Below are 19,669 nucleotides of genomic sequence, written 5' to 3'. Positions count from 1 at the left end.
TGGGTCGAGGCGACGTTCACGAGGCATGTCATGCGTATGATTTACACTAATGCTATAATTGCAAATCGCAGGCAACGCTCAGTGCCCCAGCTGGAAGTCGAGGTTGAAGTGCCAGTCCGTCTCTTGGTGCAACTTTTTCGTCCAGTATTGTTACCTGCGTGCAGCTTGGTTGATGAAGGAATGATTGCAGCTAAGTGCTCCTGCGAACCGGTGGTGGACAGCCGATTAAAATATGCAGTGGCGCTGCCCTTTAGCAGTTGATGAAAAAACGGCGTGGCGTACGAGCGAAAGACAACGTTTCGGGGTACTTTTTAATATTTACCTCCCCTAAAAATGCTGAGGGGCTGCGCCACGTAACCTCGTTATTTACGGTAGAAACGCAGTTGCTATCACAGAAATACTTGGCAACAGAAATAGGGAAGCGTTTCCAGAATAAATGGCGCATGACAGTAGAAATTTATTGCTTGGCGTTACAGCTTTTTGCCTGCAATAAGCGTTTGATTAACACGTCAGACGTTTTGATGGCCGTAATGTCAGGTAATTAAAAGTAAAATGGTGACAATGGCAGTACCTTTCCCCTTCCCCGTAAGTCAATGTGTGTGTGTCTTGGAACACATCTTTATAACACACATTTTTATGCCGTATTGTGCCTCTCACCGTGAAGCCAGCACTGCTGAGGAAACTGGAGACCGAGCACAGGAATGCACTTCGGGCCCGTGTTGCCTTAGCACGCTCGTTGCAATCTGCAAGCAGTGTCGCTAGACCCGGAGCCTAGCCCCAGCACTTTGCGCACTAAAGCAAGCCCTCAATCCCATCCGACGGCTCCATAAGGCACCACATAGAGGCGCGCGGCCCTCCTCTCACGGCTGCTTCAACTACCTCACTCCCGACTCCCGAATAGGCGTGATTTTTTATTATTTCCAAACGGTGAAAAGTCTGCTCCGATGGATCACATCATGCCTCCTTTACCCCACCTGACGATTGAGGTCACCATATCTGGCACCCTGCCTCACGTGGCATTAAAAAGCATCACTCCACAGTGTGAAATAAGGCATGAAACAGCGGCCTGCTTGGAGAACCGTTAGCGACACGCGCTGGTATTTACCAATGGGTCCGTACTACCAGGAACACGAACCTACAACTCCGTCGCGCCTGCCTACCCTTCAGTCAGGCCAGGGCCGGATTAAGGGGGTGGCTACGGGGGCTGCAGCCCCGGGCCCCCAACTGTCAGGGGCCCCGATCGATCACATAAAAAAATTTCTTGAGTTTGCTTGCTGCCCCCCTCAAACTTGAAGGTAGAAGCTTCAACTTCACTTTCACACCGAAGCTAACTGGTACATGTGGGGAGGAGGAGAGGGGGGTGCTCAAGCTATGGTGGACAACCTCGGGTCCATTTCAATTCAGTTTATTTATTCTTACTGCCCCTCGTTTTCCCGAGGTTTCTGAGAAGACGTCTTGGACCAAACGTCGCGGGTACACAGCATTACGGGGCCTAAAAATCCACATAAAAAAGGCCCCGTGCTCGGCTCCGGTCTTTTTCGGCACAGGTCGTTTCGGTAATCTTTTTGGTAAACGGACCTCTAAGCGCGCGAACGTTTCGGCGCGCGCACGTTTCGGTACAAGGAAGGTTCAGTCATCCTAATAATGAAATAATGACTAAAGAGCGTTGTCAATTGTCTAACTCCGAGGGACATTAAATGTAATTGTTGGCAACTTAGGCATTGCCCTAGGGGCTCAGATATCTCCGTACAGGGTTTCGCCAGAACTTTCACTGTATAACGCTTGACAAAGAAGTTCGTTGCGATGACGGCTCGTTCCATAAAGCTAGTGGATTAGTTGAATCGCATACGGGTGAGTGATATCGACTGGATATTTCTCGCTGAAGTGATTCAGTTTTTTTGCACTACCTCAAGTGTTGCACTTTCCAAGACACAATCCCGAGTGATCTACCCAAAATAATAATGCAGAAGATATAGCTTCCGTTCCTGATATGTTTATACCTAACTCTTCCTATAACAAACTAACAGACTGAACACTGAGTGAGTGAGTGAGTCAGAGAGTGGACGAGTGAGTGAGTTAGGGAGGGAGGGAGGAAGGCAGGGAGGAGGGGAAGGAGGAAGCGAGCGAGCGCGCGCAAGGCTAGGTCAGCAAACGGGCTGGCCTAGCCTTGCGAGATGGGCCGGCACTTGCTTCGCCCGAGTGACAGCTTTGAAAACTAGTCGTGGCAAATCACCAAAAGTCACAAAGGTTTGTGTCCTTCAAATAGTTCAGGACAAGAGGCTGGATGTCTCGCCGAGTGACCGCGCCCTTTTGCAAACAGGATATCACGTCGAAAGAGGAATGCGGGACGGCACTCCTTTAGAGTTCTTTATAAGCTGGGTGCTTCATAGCATGACCACAGCGCATCTTTTGAAATCTGTTTTAAATTAAAGCTGCTTGGGTTCCACTACCGTTAAGAAGTTGAAATCTGTATCCATCAAGTCGATGGAAATAGCCCTTGTCTCACATGACTTATTTCCCTTATCGTATACACAATGTAACTATTCATTGAAAAGTAAAACTACTGTGATTGTAGGTGCAATTAATTGGCGCTGTAGAATTCAGCGAACGCGAGAATTCAGCGGAATTGTTTAAAGCGAAAGCTTTCTTAGCAGTACCGATGGCGTTCTGTCAAAAAACTGATGTATTTCCTTATGTGCCGGTTGGTCCACTGAAAAGCTTTGATAAGATCTCTGGAAACATGGCGCGTGCGGGAAACCGGGCTTGCATTGTTTGGAAACTGCTACTTGAAAATCTCAAAAAAGGGACGCTTCTAGATAAGACAGCATACACGCATCGATCGTAAAGAAGGAGCATGATAGTATACTTTTATCGCATAAACCACGCATCGGTATACATTCAGATCGATCGTAGAGCGCTCTCCTAGTGCGCGAAAATTCGTTGCATGGCCGTTGTCTTCGTTCGCGATTTGGGTATTTGGAGGTTCCACGATAGATTGGACGCACTTTCCGTGAAAGTTGCATGCCCTTTGAGCTTTCACGTTTCTCTCAACTTTCTTTAGGAAGAGATGGCAAAGTTTCTTACTAGACACACACAACGCCACCACGTCGGCGTGGGACCGAACTGGGGGAGAAAAAACCTCGAAGCGTAAGAGAGAAAAGGAGAAGCCTGATTCATTTTACACGCGTGCGCGTTAATCTGCGATTCAGAAACCATACTTTCGTTTTGGGCACTGTCACGGAAGGGCTGCCGACACAGCCGTCGCCTTATTCGCCAATGCGAAACGTTTTGAAGACTTCTCGTTTGCATTCGCAGCTTGATCTGCGTGAACCCAGTGTATTTTTGTATGCTGGAGTGAACTTGCACCTGCGGCAATGGTGAGCGAATGATTATTTAAATTTTGAAGGATTGAGTAGGCCACTTGCAAGGTCATTCCGCTTCAACCCTCGCTTCTGTAGGGTAGTCGCTCCAGGCTGTCTGAGCGACAAGCGTTGCGGAAGCTACACGTCCGTAATTCTCGAGGCGCCACTCCGTGTTGACGCAGACGCCGTGGGGCCAGCCCGTCCCTCTTTCGACCTGGAAATCAGCAGGCCTAGCCAGGCGGTGTGAAGAGCTCAGGCGTGGACGCCAGTCAAAGCAACAACAATGTCTATTTCCTGTTGGGACGAGGAAAGCTGCGTCCACCTAAAAACGCTTCCTGCGTGCGACCCCTTCGATGCCGTCTTCAAAACGGACCTCCGGCACGACTCAGGAACGGTAAGCTGTTTGCCCCTGTGGGTGGTTTTCGTTTTGGAATGAGCCGGCGGAGGTCGCGGAACAAAGGGCAGCCCGCAGGTCTGGTCCTGCTTGGGCCCAGCGGCAGGATGACAGGAACCCCCGAAGGAGCGCAGGGAAAAACAGTGGACGTGGCAGTCGTGTCAAGGACTCTAAAGCTAAAGGTCAACCCAGACTCTCCTCCGTAGGAGATGCAGAACCTAGACGAGAAGCTTCGGCGTGTTTCCACTGTCAGTGACAACCGAACGACGACAGGACCGACCGACAACGAACTACTGGCTGCTGTAACTGTTGTGCGAAACCGACGGGAGCAGCAGCGCTGGGATAAGCAGCGGTATTCTATCGCTATTAAACTGCTGTCTGATGCCATCTCTCCCACTTACCCGTCGATACCATGCCAGCCGCGCAACAGGAGTTCATCGCCGCTGAAGGCTCGACGGCCATACGCAAATCCACGCATGAAACGGACCGCTATCCAGCCTGTAAGGTCCACTTATGAGGTCAGTGGCCAGGCGCGCAGGCTGAACCCACCACTCTGTCTGGTGGCTCAACTATGTGGACTCTACGCGGCAGCCGTCACCAATTCGTCACGGCACGTACGGGAGCCGGATCGTCAGGCCTGAGGAATGCCGCGCGGACAGTCCCCCCCTTCAGAACGCGGTCGCCGCCGCCGGGTTCTGAGAGTCGGCGGTCGGAGCTGCTAGCTTTCATCAGTCGCCGCCTTTTGCTTTCGCCCCTCGAGGTCGGGCGCGCCTGCTGGCCTGTGTGCGGGCCCTTGACCCAGAGATGGTGGTGCCTCATTGAATATTCCGTAGTGCGCTGAGTGACAGCTGTCTACCCGAATTTGGGCACTCCTTTACGCGTGTACGAACGCTACAGGGGCGTTTCCGACAGAGTGTGATCTCGAGGGGCTATAAGGCCGAACGTGGCCCTTAGAAATCGTTCATGTGTGAGCTCTGAGCTGGGTAGTTCCGCCTGGACAAGGAGTCTCTACCGTTAAAGCTAGGTTGGCATTTGAGAACCCCCTAGGCGACAGGTTAGGATCGCGTCGGAAGTTTAGGGTACCGGGCAACTAGACGGATCCTGCGGCGAGGAGATAGTCAGGGCCGTCGTTTCTCGAGCGGTTAGGGTACGCTCCGAGGATAGGATTGTTAGACGAAGTTTATGGAGCTCCAGTGATTTGTACGCACTTCGAGCTGGCGTCTAACTGCAGTTTGAAGTTTTTCCCTTTATTACTCATGTTCCCAGTTTTCCTGCTGTAAATAGCTGTATATAAACTCTTCCTTTCACTCAATCAACTCCAACGCCTCGAGTTCGTCAGTTCGACCGCCATCTCCAAGAACTTCAACACCATCGCCCAGCCAGCCTCCTGCCAAATCAACCGGAGCCCGGGCGGTTGGGTTCCTGATCGCTACCGGACTTCGGAGAAACAAACAACGAACCATCTTTACTCAGCCCAAGAAGCGACATTTTCGGTTTACCGTATTTGTCATAACCGTGCGGCGATAGGGAGGTTGCGTTGCGCGGCACGTCTGAGCCACCCGCTCCTTCCTCCTCCCAACCTTCTTCACGGGCGCCACGTGTACTAAAAGCCGCCTTCTTTCTTGCCTACGCGAGTAACCTACCAGATTTTGGCCCGTAAGCCGTGGCGGCTGACTGTTAAGAAATGTATGTGGGTGACAGCAGCGAGCGCGCACTCTGAGCCCTCCCATAAGTGCAGATGGAGAACTGGAAGGACTTTGTCGAGACAACTAAATGCCGACGTTTTGCCATAAAGAAGGTCCTTGGAGGAGCATTCGAGCTAGAAAGTGTGCCGTGAGACTTTGGTGTCGCGACCGTTGATGCTAGACTTGGAATTTATAACCCTCCTAAGCGACAGGTAGATTAAGGATGGCATCGGAGGTTAAGAATACAGCTGCGTTATAGGTAATATGACGGATCTTGCTGCAAGAAGAGAGTCCCGGTCGTTGTCGCGCGAGCGGTTTTTATACACTCTGAGCACGCGATAGAGGAGAGTTTGTATTCGGGGCGCTCAAGGGGCGTTCACGCATATGGAGCTCCAGTCTAACTGCAGTTTTGAAGTTTTTCTTTTATTACTGATGTACTAAGCTTTGTTAACACATATATAGTTGTATACCCGTTACATAATACTACACGTCAAGCAAAGAAATTAGTTTTCATAAAGCGTAAAATTATGTATAATTTATCACTGATCAGAGAGCATAACATGGGCTTCAAAAATTTATACATAATAAAGCGGAACCATTATCATCGTCGTCATCATCATCATCATTAGGGCCCCAAGGACGCAGTAGCCCCGGGCCCCAAAGGTTCCTAATCCGGCACTGAGTCAGGCACTGCCGCCTGCCCGTGATCAGTAGCTCCACAACGGGGGCCTTGACTTGGCTGCGGATACGATAAAGATTTTGGGGGAAATCTCGTCTAATGGAAAGTGGCTATACTTCCAGATTCACAATCTTCCCTACCCCAGCTAGGCGTGCGCCCACCACAGCGGTCTCGCCGTGACATATCTCGCCTTCAAGCTGCACAGCCTTAGCACAAAAGGCCTCAGGAGCGGTGCGCAGTTACGCCCAGCTAACCTAGGCATCAAGGGAAATGAGGAGGTTGATCGTCTGGCAAAAAAAAAGCGCGTCACCCATGCACTTAGATGAGTGAGGCGATTAGGCCCATGGACGTGGCGCGGTACCTTATCCCAAGGGGCATCAAAACCATGCATCCTTAACCACCGAGTTGCACCCGGCATTTTAGCTCACCGGGCCGACCGCGTTCTCCTACTTCGTCTGCGTATCGGCTGTCACCGCTGTGCAGAAAGAAGCCACAGGCGTGGCATCGATACTTCACCTACCTGCCCACACTGTCCTGCAATAGAGACACTCAAACTTGCACTGTAAGAAGGTCGGCAAAATTTGCAGGGTCGAAACTATCTTAACGTGTCATACGGGACACTTGAACTGCCTTCATGCACCTCTCCGAGCCTGCATGATGTTCAGGGACGGTTATGCTTCAAATGAATCAAATCGCAAAAAAAACGCGTTCTGTGCCGCGCTGAACTTTTAAAAGAACACAGCACTCTCGGACCGACTATGATGCTGTCGGTGCTGTCCGTGCTGCGTGGCTTGCAATCCATTATCTCTTCTTCTCCCATTCTATCCTCATCGCTGTCTCTCCTCCTCCAAGACCCAGACATGACTGAGGTGCCTTAAACCGAAGGACACTTATCGTCTAGGTCTTGTTCACCTTGCTGTTTCAATAAAGCAACATACACACTGGCCAACACATTGTTACAAGTAAAATAAGCTTTTATAATTGTACCTTTTATTCATCGCGTTAGGTTTAGCGTTGATCATAAGAAGTGTCCTCACCAATTCTGTAACCAAAAGCAGACTTCAATGCTTATAGGTTTGGAGATACCGGTTAGGTAAATTGAGCCTACTTGAAATTATCGGTTATTATATGGTGTATACAGTAAGCGGGTGATAATTTAGGCGTTCATGCGTTTTCGTTTAAGATATATTTATGGACTTCATTGCTACAAGACTATGTGGGCCCACATTGTTCACGGCTATGCTAAGTCTTCGGAGGAGAGCGCGAAAATGGCCTCTATTTATCGTATTGCCACGTCTCCACATGCATGTGAACGGCCTTTTAATTTGTGGCATCATAGCCAAGACAACGACGACGAACGAGTGCTACCCGGAATGCCTCTTAATCAGTGGCCGTCTCTGGCAGCTCGAGCGCTTCTCAGTCAAGAGCGTTCTTCTCTGCCGCTTCTTCTGTTAGCAAAGCCTAAGTAAAGCTTACGATCACCCCCAAACGCGCATTTGTTGTACTCCTCACTGGTGGAGGTGCGGGTACGATTAACCGATGTACAGGACCCCACCTGGAAGCCCAGTACGCCCTGCCCTGTTGAAACACCGATTCATCGGAGCAGCCGCCGCCAATTCGGCCTGTCTCCTGACTATGGGCTACTTCCGTGTGACGCGCCAAGACGCCAAGCACTTCAACCGCAAGTAAGTGCGCAGACTGTTGCATCTCAGGTAATGTTCCAACAACAGCGCACTTCTCCCACGTTCCGTGGTGAGGTCTTTGAGGGTGCCGAAGACCGGCTAGAGCAGTTTGAGCGCGTCGCATCATTTAAGCAGTGGGATTCTCATCAAAATATGTAAAATGTGTACTTTTCGCTCTACGAGGGTGCTAGGATGTGGTTTGAAAATCGCGAGGCCAGCCTGTTGTTTTGGGAGCAATTTCGCCAGCAGCTGCAAGGGTCGTTCGCCAGCACCGACAGCCGTGACCGCACTCAGCGCCTTTTGGTGTCTCGAATCCAAAACCGGAACTAGACGGTCGCGATGCTTGCAGATGACATGGCACGCCTCTTACCGAGAGCCGACCCCGAAATGTCAGCCGAAGAAATTACGGCATCTAATGCATGGTGTCAAGGAATGATGACGATGATGATGGTTGGTGTTTATTGGCGGAAGGCCAACGAGCGCAAAGAGCGCCAGAGAAGTTATTTAATGAAAAGAAGTGATTACCACAAAAGGTAAGTATAAAATGTGTAAACCGGACATTGTAAGATCAATAAACATAATGGTGATGGCTGGTGTATAGGGCCAGTTTTGATTATGCATGATAGGAAATGAGGTTTAAAAACGTAACGTCTGACAAATACTTAAACACGCGTTTCACAGAAACCATGGCATCGTCACCCAGAAACAACGATTGGTGTAGGGGAATATGTTGTCTGTAGAGTTCTCTGAAGTGTTTGTGTCGTGTTGTGTCAAGTGCCTTGCATTGTATGAGTATGTGGACCACGAATAGGCCCTCCCCACACCTGCTATACATAGGTCTCGGAGATCCCGTGAGCAGGTGCGAGTGCGTTACATGTGTATGGCCTATTCGTAATCTAGCGAAGGTAACTTCAATGTGCCTGTTGTGTGAGTCAGTAGTGTATTGTCCCAAGTGTGGTTTTATGACGTGTAGTTTTTTGTCTGTATGTTCGCTCCAGTCTGCTTGCCAAGTTTTACGGAGTTGCTGTCTTATGTGTGGCTTGAGGTCTGTGTAAGGTAGTGTTGTTATATTTACTGTGTTTCGGAGTGCAGCATTGGCGGCCATTTCATCCGCCAGTTCATTTCCGCCGATGCCAAAGTGGCCTGGCACCCAACACACAGTCACCTCAAGGTTTGAAGAATACGCCATCATAGGTGATTTCAAGACAAGGTTAACTACATGGTTTTTCGATTACTTTCGGGATGACTATGCATGGACGACGCTTAGCGAATCTGTATAGATGACGGATTTAGGAATATGATGTTCAACTATCTGACTTACAACCAAAAAAATGCCATATGCTTCTGCCGTAAAAATACTTGTATTAACATTCATGGTTCTATATGCTTCAAAATTCGGTCCATGCGCAGCACAAGACACCGCAGTGAACGTTTTAGGTGCATCGCTGAAAAACTCTGCAGCCCTGTATTTATCCTGCAGATACATGAAATGCTGCAAAATCCCACTTCTTGGTGTCTTGTTCTTATTGTATCTTATGAAAGACAGATCACATGACACAGGACGGAGATGCCATGGTGCTACAAGATCAGTATGGGATGATTTGAATGTGTCTAAGAAGGAGACGTCATGAATAGTCACCTCGTCCCTCACTCTCTGCGAGAAGGGAACAGAAATTGATGGGCGGTTTAAAAAGAGTTTAGTTGTGGACGTATCATTAAAAACTTAAAAACCGGTTTAAAGGGATGGTTATTCATTAATGAGATTTTGGAGGCATATAGAAGATCAACATAAATTCGCTGGTACGCTAAGCACCATTTGTCGCACTCAGCCTAAAGACTGGACAGGACTGGTACGGAATGCCCCACAAGGCAGGCGAAGCCCCAAGTGAAGCACTGGGTCGAGCATTTTAAGTGCTGTTTTTGTGGCTGACCCATACACAACACTTCCGTAGTCCAACCGTGACCCCACCAACGCGGCATAAAGTCTAAGCAAAAGTTGTTTGTCTGCACCGTATGATTGGTGAGGTAAGACTTTCAGAATATTCATTCTTTTGAGGCATTTGTGTTTGAGTCGTTTTATGTGAGGGATGAATGTGAGTTTCTCGTCACACACCACACCCAAAAACTTGTGTTCTCTTTTTACTGGAATTGGGTCACCAAAGAGTTTTACGTCGGGATCGGGCAGGATGCCCCGCCTTTTTTAGAATACAACACAGGTACTTTTAGAAGGATTAAGTTTAAATCCATTTTCATCTGCCCAGCAGGAAAGTTTCTTTTACCCAAGCTGGACCTGATGTTCACAAATGGATATGTTACATGATTTGAAAGATATTTGAACGTCATCTACATACATCAAGCAGGATATGATTGGCGGCAGTGCCTTTCGGAGAGAGTTCATCTTAAAGGGGCACTGACACAAAAATTTTGCATCTTGTTTTTTTTGTTGCGATAAGTAGCTAGTGACCTACTTATAACCTGTAGAAACCTCATTTGCTTCAGCGTGCGACGGTTGTTTAATTAGAGGCATTTTCAATGCGGCTTGTCGCAGTTTCGGTTTCAGCGAGTGCCGCGAAACGATGGATTTTGTGGATTTTGTGTGAACAAAGCTGACCACGTGACCGTCGGAGGGATATCACAGAGCAGAGCCGCCGTAGCACTGTCGAATCCGCATCGACGGCAGTTTCTGCGAATGCCCCCCCGTACTGATCTCGTGAGGCGCCTAATTAAAAAGCGAGTGGATGTGACGCAGGCGCTGCGAGTGCAAATGCTACCGCGGCTAACGAACGACGCGCGACGCTCGAGACGGTGGGTGGCAAGACGCGCGCTGGGAGCAGCCGGCCGGTCTGCCTACAGGTCCGCCTACAGATGTGTTCGGCTTAGCACTGCGGCGGATATTCGAGTGCCGCTCTCGTAAGCGGTGCAGATGACAATTTTTAATGCAACCCGCCATCGCATCATTAACTCCTTTCTCATGTAAGCCACCATGGTCGGGACTTGGGGACAATTTCGTGCAGCGGTAACAAGCTATCACTCGAGCTACCTGCGCCGGCGTGGGCCACTTCGCGGCCGTGGCCGCCGCCTGCACAGCGACCGTGCGGCTTGCTCAGTGGGCTTTTCGTGCCTCCGGCGCGTTTCCGCATCCAATGGTAATAAACAGTAATAGAAACAGAGTGCCTGGAATCGCTGTATAACATTGGTCGCGGCCAGCTGCCCGATGAGCTGACGAAATCACGGCGCCTCCGCACAGAACAGGGGCCTCCGCCGCCAACGATCGGGTCGTTCGTTCTCGAGAGCAGAAGCTCCGCCCTCCGGCCCTCCGATTGGAGCGGCGAGCCGGCAGTGCGGAAGCGGCAAACACAAACTCGTGACGTGTTTGGATGTTGTTTATTTACACTTGCGTGTGGTCCTCTGCTGGCCGCTCGGTTGCGTTTCGCACACTTCAAAATTGATTTTAAATATGTTCTAGGCTGTATTCACCGCTGATATTTTGCAGATGATGTATATGTGTTCCCACCAATCTATCTCCGAAGTTATCTCGCCGTCAAAATTTTGTGTCAGTGCCCCTTTAACTATAAACAAGGTGCAGCTCAATATGCCACATTGAGGCACGCCATTCTCCTTCACGTGAACGTTTGAAAGTGCCGAACCGACTCTGACACGAAATGTTCGTTCAGACAGCTAACTAGAAAGAGTATTCAGCATGTTACCTGTTACACCATAGGATTTTAAGTCTGCAAGAATGCCATAACGCCATGCCGTATCATAGGCTTTTTCGATATCGAAAAATACGGTCATGCAGTACTGTTTGTGTATAAAGGCATCCTTAATGTAAGATTCCAGTGCAACTAATTGATCGTTTGTGGATCGCCCTGCCCGGAAGCCTGCCTGGCAGCTCTCGAGAAGACCATTGTACTCAAGAAAGTACACGAGCCTACGGTTTATCATCTTCTCGAGGAACTTGCACAGGCAGCTTGTCAAAGCAATGGGCCGGTAACTGGCGGGAGAAGAAGGGTCCTTCCCTTCTATCAGGAAAGCCACTAATATGGCCTCCCTCCAAGAGCGAGGAATGTGCCCCGAAAGCCATATGTTATTGTATACATGTAGAAGTGTTTCAAGGGTGTCTGGGTGTAGGTGTTGTATCATGGTGCATGTGATTTTGTCTGCACCTGGCGCTGAAGGCTTACATGTGGTCAGGGCTGCCTTCAGCTCATGAATTGAAAAAGGAGAATTGTAAGAAGTGCGCGACTTGTTGTTATCACGCAGGCACTTCTTTTCTACAGATGTTTTGTGTTTCATGAAAGTGTTTGTGTAGTGTGCTGAGCTGTACACGTGTTGGAAGTGTTGTGCGAGTGTGTTAGCCTGGTCTTCCCGTGTGTCCCCTGTTGTACAGAACAGGGGCAGCCTGTGTGTCTGTTGTCCTTTGAGTTTGCGTATACATGTCCATACTTTTCGTGTGTCTGTGTAGGAGTTAATTGATGTTATGAATGTACGCCAACTCTCTCGTTTTGCTTCACGGCGCACACGTTTTCCGAACGCCTTGGGCCGTTTGAACAAAATGAGGTTACCCGACGTGGGGTACCGACAGAGGATACCCCATGCCTTGTTTTGGGCCTCTCGCGCTCGCCTACAGGCCTCATTTCACCATGGCCTCCTCTGGTTGCGCAGGGCACCAGAGGCGGTGGGAATGTACTTTTCAGCGGCGTCGAGGATGTGCGCCGTGAGCAGTTGGGTAGCTTCTTCAACGTGTAGGTGTCCCATGGATGTGTGGTGTAGTTTGGATGTCTCTGTAAATGTATTCCAGTTAGCTCTTGCTTCATTGAACCTGTTTTGAGAAGATGGACTGCATGGGCCTTTACCTATATATGTTAGTGAGGTGGGGAAGTGGTCACTGCCATAAGGATCAGTGCCCATACCCCACTCGAGAAGAGGAAAGAGAACTGCGGAGCCAATCGCCAAGTCAAGATATGAGTATGTGTTGTGTCCTATGTTATGGTATGTAGGCTGTTTATTGTTGAAAAGGCATGCTCCTAAAGATGTAAGGAATTTCTCTATCAGGCGACCTCGGGCATCCGTGCGAGAAGAGCCCCAAAGAGAGTTGTGAGCATTAAGGTCGCCTGTAAGGATGTATGGTTCGGGCAGCTGGTCAACCAGCGCCTCGAAGTCAGAGCTTGAAAGTGCAACATCAGGAGGAATGTATATGGAGCATACCGTTATCAACCTATTAAATATTATTGTTCGAATTGCCACAGCCTCACGGACAGTGTTCAGAGTGACAGGGTGGCATGCTAAGGATTTCCGGGCGATTATGGCCACACCCCCAAAAGAGTGCGTGCAGCCATCCCTGTCCTTTCTATATACCAGGTAACTGTTCAAGAAATTTGTATGTTTAGAATTCAAATGTGTTTCCTGAACACACATTACACTTGGCTGATAAGCATGCAGTATTTCGTATACACCGTCAAGATTATTCAAAAGGCCTCTGCAGCGCCATTGTATTATGTTTTCTCTTCCCATTATGATGTGTTTGGAGTAACTGGAGTGTGACTATTTATGTAGGGTCTTTCGGGGCTTGGACTCTTGGAAGGGGTTTTCTGGCCTTCTCTACTGACCAGGACGTCGCAGCCCGTTCCTTCCGCTGCGATGAAAGCCGGAAGGGCTCGACGTCCATGTCGTCATCTGAAGGCAAGGGGGTGCCCAACGGACTGGGCCCCCTTGACTTGGTACCCTTTCGGGTGTTCTTTGCCTGCGCCGCGGGCGGGGCAGGCGGTGGAGCTTGGATTGGCGCTGCTGTGGGCCCTCCCGTCTCCATCTCCGTGCCCTCAGGTGTCCTTAGGGCCGGTGGAGAGGACACAGTGAGAGCGGCAGAGCTCCCAGTGGCGATCACAATCGCCACATTCACTGGAGACGCCACACTGGGCGATTCCTGACACAGCTGGACTACCGAAGGCAGTCCGGCAAGAGACGAGGCCCCCGCAGCCTCTACAGGTGTTGTAGAGGCAGCAGGTGGCTGCTCATCTGGGGGCTGAGACAGCAACACGTCAGCAGCAAGGCTGCACTGTGTCGCTGTGCTGACCAAACGCCGCCCCAGCCCCCGGCGGGCAGCGTCTGCATAAGATGTGGCCGAAAGCAGCTTGTGCTTCTGGCGTGCCTCAGCAAAGGTGATGTTTTCTGTTACTTTCATTTGTAGAATTTCTTTTTCTGCTTTGAATTTTGGGCAGGTTCGCGAATAAGCAGCGTGTGGGCCACTGCAATTCGGGCATTTCACTGTGCTGTTTCGACAGTCATCCGACCAATGGTCAGACTGAACATTTAGGACAAGTCAGCTTTCCTCTACATGATAGAGTTCCATGGCCGTAACGTTGGCATTTAAAGCATCGCCTGGGATTAGGGACATATGGTCGTACATTGCAGCTTAGGAAGCCCACTTTGACCTTTTTGGGTGGGGTTGTGAAATGAAATGTTAGGACAAGATGCTTTGTTGGGATTTCTTCATTTGCTCTACAGATTACAATTAGTTTGACAGAAGTTATTCCTTGAGGTTGAAGTGCCTGAAGAAGTTCCACCTCTGTCTCAGACTGTAATTCCTTTTCTGAAGTTACATTTTGAGAGGAGTTGAGGGTTCTATGTGGAGTCACAGTAACAGACAGGTCAGCCAACGTGGTCTGTTTCAGGAGGTTTTCGCTTTGATTTTTTTCTTTTTGCTTGAACAAGTTGGTCACCGGATGAAAGCTTCTTAGCATCATAGTCTGAGCCGACCACAGACTCAGTGCATTTGGTCAAAAGAATGACGGACTTCTTGCCAACAGGGGGGTCCCCTGTGGAATGAACTACAAGATGTTTATAGAAATGTTCTGTCTTCTCTTTAGCAAGTACTTCGGTGCGGACTCTTTTGTGAGGCCGATCATTGGAGGGGGGGTTTGAGAAAATACCATACAGCATGTATAAAAGCAGGGTGACGGGGGTACTTTCTCCTTTGACGTTACCCTGGTAGTCAAAGAGGTCCCGGAGCTCCCTGCCTGGGAGACAGGCAGGGAGCCCATCGGCCGGAGCTTAACCAAGGCTTCGACGGCCACCGTTAGAGGTTTCTACCCTTCACCTTAAAACTCATTGCCACAGTCGGTTACAACGTGAGTATGTTGGCTCGGGGTCCGCGGTGTCACCAACACCGTCACCAAGATTGATCAAGGTGCCCCGTGCGGGGTGGTGTCAAGGAACAACTGTTCGCTAGCCTCATACGAAATCCTCCCCGTACAGTGAGGGATATCATTAAGGACGCCACATATATCTAGAGTGCCCTGCAGGAGAGATGCTGGCGGTAAGATCGTGCTACCGGCGGGTATCTAAGCACTACGACTGCAGCGACCGCATCCAGTGACAAATCACTGCGTGAGCTCGTGGATCGCTAGTTATAGCTGAAGAAACTACACCTGCACGCGATAGACTCTTTGAAAATTTCGCATGTTTCTATCGTCGACGTCGTGCGTGAGGACATCTGGCAAGTCTTGGCCATTCCGGAGAACCAGCCACAACATATCCAACCAAGTTACGTGTCGGTTGACCGTCGTCACCCACCTATACCGACTATTCCAGTGCCTCAACGGGGGTATCCGACTGATCCCTGGCCTGAGGGTGAGCACACTATCCAGGATCGTCGGACTCAAATGCAGACTTCAGCTGGGCGACAGGTATCAGTTGGCCTTGGCAGTTTCCCACTCGCCTTTTCCCCTCTCAATTTGCTCGACCACGTCAGCCTTTATCTCGCGGGCGTGAGGCGCGGGGCTGGCGGGCTACTTGGACGCCATGGAGGGAAGGGGGACATAAAATAAGCGCCTCTTTTTTTAAAACGGGATTTTAGTAAATGTTCGCAAATTACGCGAGAACGCGCTAAATATAGTAGCTTAATAGCTTCTTAGCCCACCTGTCGCGTAACACCGTCTACAAGGCCGGCATTTACCCGCACCGCGGTCATACGACGCTTTTGCGCGGTCACTTGAAAGTCATATTATCGGGGTTTCACTGCATATATATATATATATATATATATATATATATATATATATATATATATACAGGGAGATAGGTCAGCAGTAAACATTTTTTTTAAATATACAGAAGAAAGAAAGAAAGAAAGAAAGAAAGAAAAACACGCACCCAGAGTGGGGACCGAACCCACGCCTTTCGATTACATGGTAAGGCATTCGACATGTAATCGAAATGCGTGGGTTCGGTCCCCACTCTGGGTGCGTGTTTTTCTTTCTTTCTTTCTTTCTTCTGTATATTTAAAAATATGTTTACTTCATTAACCGTAGTGAAAAAGAAAAGAGCCTAACCACACCCCTATGCCTCCTTTGGCGTTGTAGACTGCTGACCTATCTCCCTGTATTTCCTCAATGAGCCCCTCATTTCCTTACTATATATATATATATATATATATATATATATATATATATATATATATATATTGTATTGTAAGGATAAGCAAGGCAATGTCATCACAAATAGGGATAAAATAGTCACAGTGGCCGAGGAGTTCTATAGGGATCTGTACAGTAGCCGGGACATACAGGATAATGCCGAACGAGACAGTAGTTCAGAGGAGATAGACATCCCACCAGTAACGACCGAAGAAGTAAGGAAGGCTTTGAAAGAAATGAAAGGGGGCAAAGCACCTGGTGAGGATCAGATAACAGCAGACCTCTTAAAGGATGGCGGAGAAATTGTACTTGAAAAACTGGCAAACCTGTATACGCAATGCCTAATGACCGCAATGGTACCGGAATCTTGGAAGAACGCGAACATCATCCTAATCCATAAGAAAGGCGACATGAAGGACTTGAAAAACTACAGGCCGATCAGCTTACTGTCAGTCGTCTACAAGGTATTTACCAAGGTAATCGCTAACCGAATCTCTGCAACCTTAGATTTCCGTCAACCTAAAGAACAAGCAGGGTTCCGTAAAGGTTATTCAACAATGGACCATATTCACACGATCAATCAGGTGATAGAGAAGTGCGCTGAGTATACTCAACCCCTATATATAGCCTTCATAGATTATGAGAAAGCATTTGACTCGGTCGAAACCCTAGCTGCCATTCAGGCATTACGGAACCAGGGGGTAGATGAGCATTATGTAAGAATACTAGAGGATATCTATAATGGGTCTACAGCTACTATCATCCTCCATAAGGAGAGCAGTAAAATACCTATAAGGAAGGGTGTCAGACAAGGAGACACAATCTCTCCAATGTTATTCACAGCATGCTTACAAGAAGTATTCAGAACGTTGAATTGGGAACAGGTGGGAGTAAGGGTTAATGGAGAATGCCTCAGTAACCTCAGATTTGCTGATGACGTTGCCTTGCTAAGTAACTCGGGGTACGAATTGCAAAGCATGCTTTCCGCACTGGGCGAACAGAGTAGAACCGTGGGCCTGAAAATTAATATGCAGAAAACTAAAGTAATGATCAATAACCTCGGGACAGTACAGCAGTTTGAGATAGATGGCGAGGCAGTGGAAGTGGTAAGCGAATATATATACTTAGGCCAAGTTGTGACCCCAGATCCCAACCATGAGGCAGAGATAATTAGAAGGATCAGAATGGGGTGGGGTGCATATGGCAGACATTATCACATAATGAATAGCAGCCTACCATTGTCGTTGAAGAAGAAAGTGTATGACAGCTGCATCTTACCGGTACTCACCTACGGGGCAGAAACTTGGAGGCTCACTAAGAGGGTTCAACCTAAATTGAGAACGACTCAGCGGGCAATGGAGCGGAAAATGATAGGTGTAACGTTAAGGGACAAGAAGAGAGCGGAGTGGGTCAGGGAGCAAACTGGTGTTAAAGACATATTAGTAGAAATTAAGAAGAAGAAATGGACTTGGGCAGGGCATGTAATGCGAAGGCATGATAACCGCTGGTCATTAAGGGTAACAGAGTGGATCCCTAGAGAAGGCAAGCGCTGCAGGGGGCGGCAGAAAGTTAGATGGGCAGATGAGATCAAGAAGTTTGCGGGGATAAATTGGTCACAGTTGGCACTGGACCGAGGTAATTGGAGAATAATGGGAGAGGCCTTTGCCCTGCAGTGGGCGTAGACAGGCTGGTGATGATGATGATGATGATTGTAAGGCAATGGAAGACGCTGCACTAGTCGGCAGCAGTACCAGTGTACTTGGTTTTATTGGCCCATCCGTGACTCAACAGAACAAGCCACTCGTGATGGTGATTATGTACAGATGATGATTTTAATGGGTATGCACAAATGAGAGATTTGCCCCACTAACTGACGGCGATTGGCCACAGCCATAAGTGTCCTACAACGCAAGAATTACCCATACTGCTGAATGCGCTCACACACGCTCACACTATATATATATATATATATATATATATATATATATAGAGAGAGAGAGAGAGAGAGAGAGAGAGAGATTTTAAGTTTTTATGTATTTGCAGTTTTTTATAAATAATGAGAGTAGCTGCCGATAGTCATTTTTTTTATGTAGCAAGCTTCGAGCCAAGCTTACACGACTTCGAGGTCTGCTAGCTCTAATTACAACGATCAGTCACTTTGAAATACCCGGAAAGTAGCAGCTGTAATATCCGTAACGCTTTTATTGCTTATGAATGCCTAGAGGCAGTTTGGGGAAGAGGTGTGCACGGGCTCGGGCTTACCCGAAAGCCCGGGCCCGGCCGGCCCGCGGGCCGGGCTCGGGCCACCCGACTTACTTTCACCCGGGCCCGGGCCGGACTCGGGCCGAAATGTAAATGCTTCAGACGGGCCGGGCCGTCCTCACGGCCCGGGTTGGCCCGGCACAGTAAAGAAATATTTAGGTTTTCTATGATATCACAGAAACTACATGTTGCTGACGCGGTAAAAGCACGGGTCAGGTTTCTTTTTACATTCCACGGGACTTATCATTAGGCCCTGAGGCACATGTGGGCGTGTGGCAAGCCGGTAAGTGTGAGAGATCTGCAACTGCATGCCTTGGGATGAACTGAGAAACACATGCGGCTCAGCGACACACCGCCTAGGGAAGTCCAACGAATGACAATTCAGCGTGACTAGTTTCCACCTCTAAGTTCGGGCGAAGGCAAATTTTCAAGATGGAACACTTTGAACTGCAAACACTGCTAGAGAAACCTGCGTCTCCATCTGTTTTCTGTAGCAGTGACATATTCAGAGTTGCGTTTCCTTCTCTGAGCCAACAAAAGTGAAGCTGTCAAAAACTGAGGTGACAATTCAACTTTAGTTTTGCTCTTTGTTTCGGCGGGAAAACTTCGTGGCGAGCGTAGTTGGTGGTAGGAGGTGGCCTGTGCCCTCGGGCGTCGTGGCCGGCAGACCAAGACGAAAGTAAAAGTGCAACAGGGGAGTAGGGTGGTTTAAATGCGCCAACAGCCGCCTAAACAGTAACACTTAGTATGATTGAAACTTTATAGATAAGCGATATGAGTCGGTATAGAACGTAGTGAAGCGGCAACAATAAAATGTGCATAAATGCACGCGTGTACTTTGCGTCTCGATAAAAAGAAGGGACCGAGTCCGACAGCCCTATATACTCTTGAGAAAAAATGAAACGTATACGGGCGAAACAAAAAAGCAAGTACACACCCTGTTTAAACAAACACGAACCGGCTGGTCCCCTGGCATACAGGTTCCATTTCTGGATAGCAATCGCGAGAATCAGGTTCAAATGCCCAAGGTTCCATTCTATTTGAATTGCTTGTTTTAATTCATTTATGGTACATTACGAAATTCTACACAAAATACCGGGTGGTTTTGTTTCCTATAGGTGAGCTCCACCTCTTTTTTTTTACTTTTCAGTGGTTGGGCCATTTCGGTTTCGGCTACTTTTCTTGAATATT

Source organism: Haemaphysalis longicornis, unplaced genomic scaffold, assembly GCF_048455015.1.
Source record: "Haemaphysalis longicornis isolate Haplotype H1 unplaced genomic scaffold, Haemaphysalis longicornis Haplotype H1 scaffold_63, whole genome shotgun sequence".
In the NCBI taxonomy this organism is placed as follows: domain Eukaryota; kingdom Metazoa; phylum Arthropoda; class Arachnida; order Ixodida; family Ixodidae; genus Haemaphysalis; species Haemaphysalis longicornis.
This window is presented reverse-complemented; position numbering follows the sequence as displayed.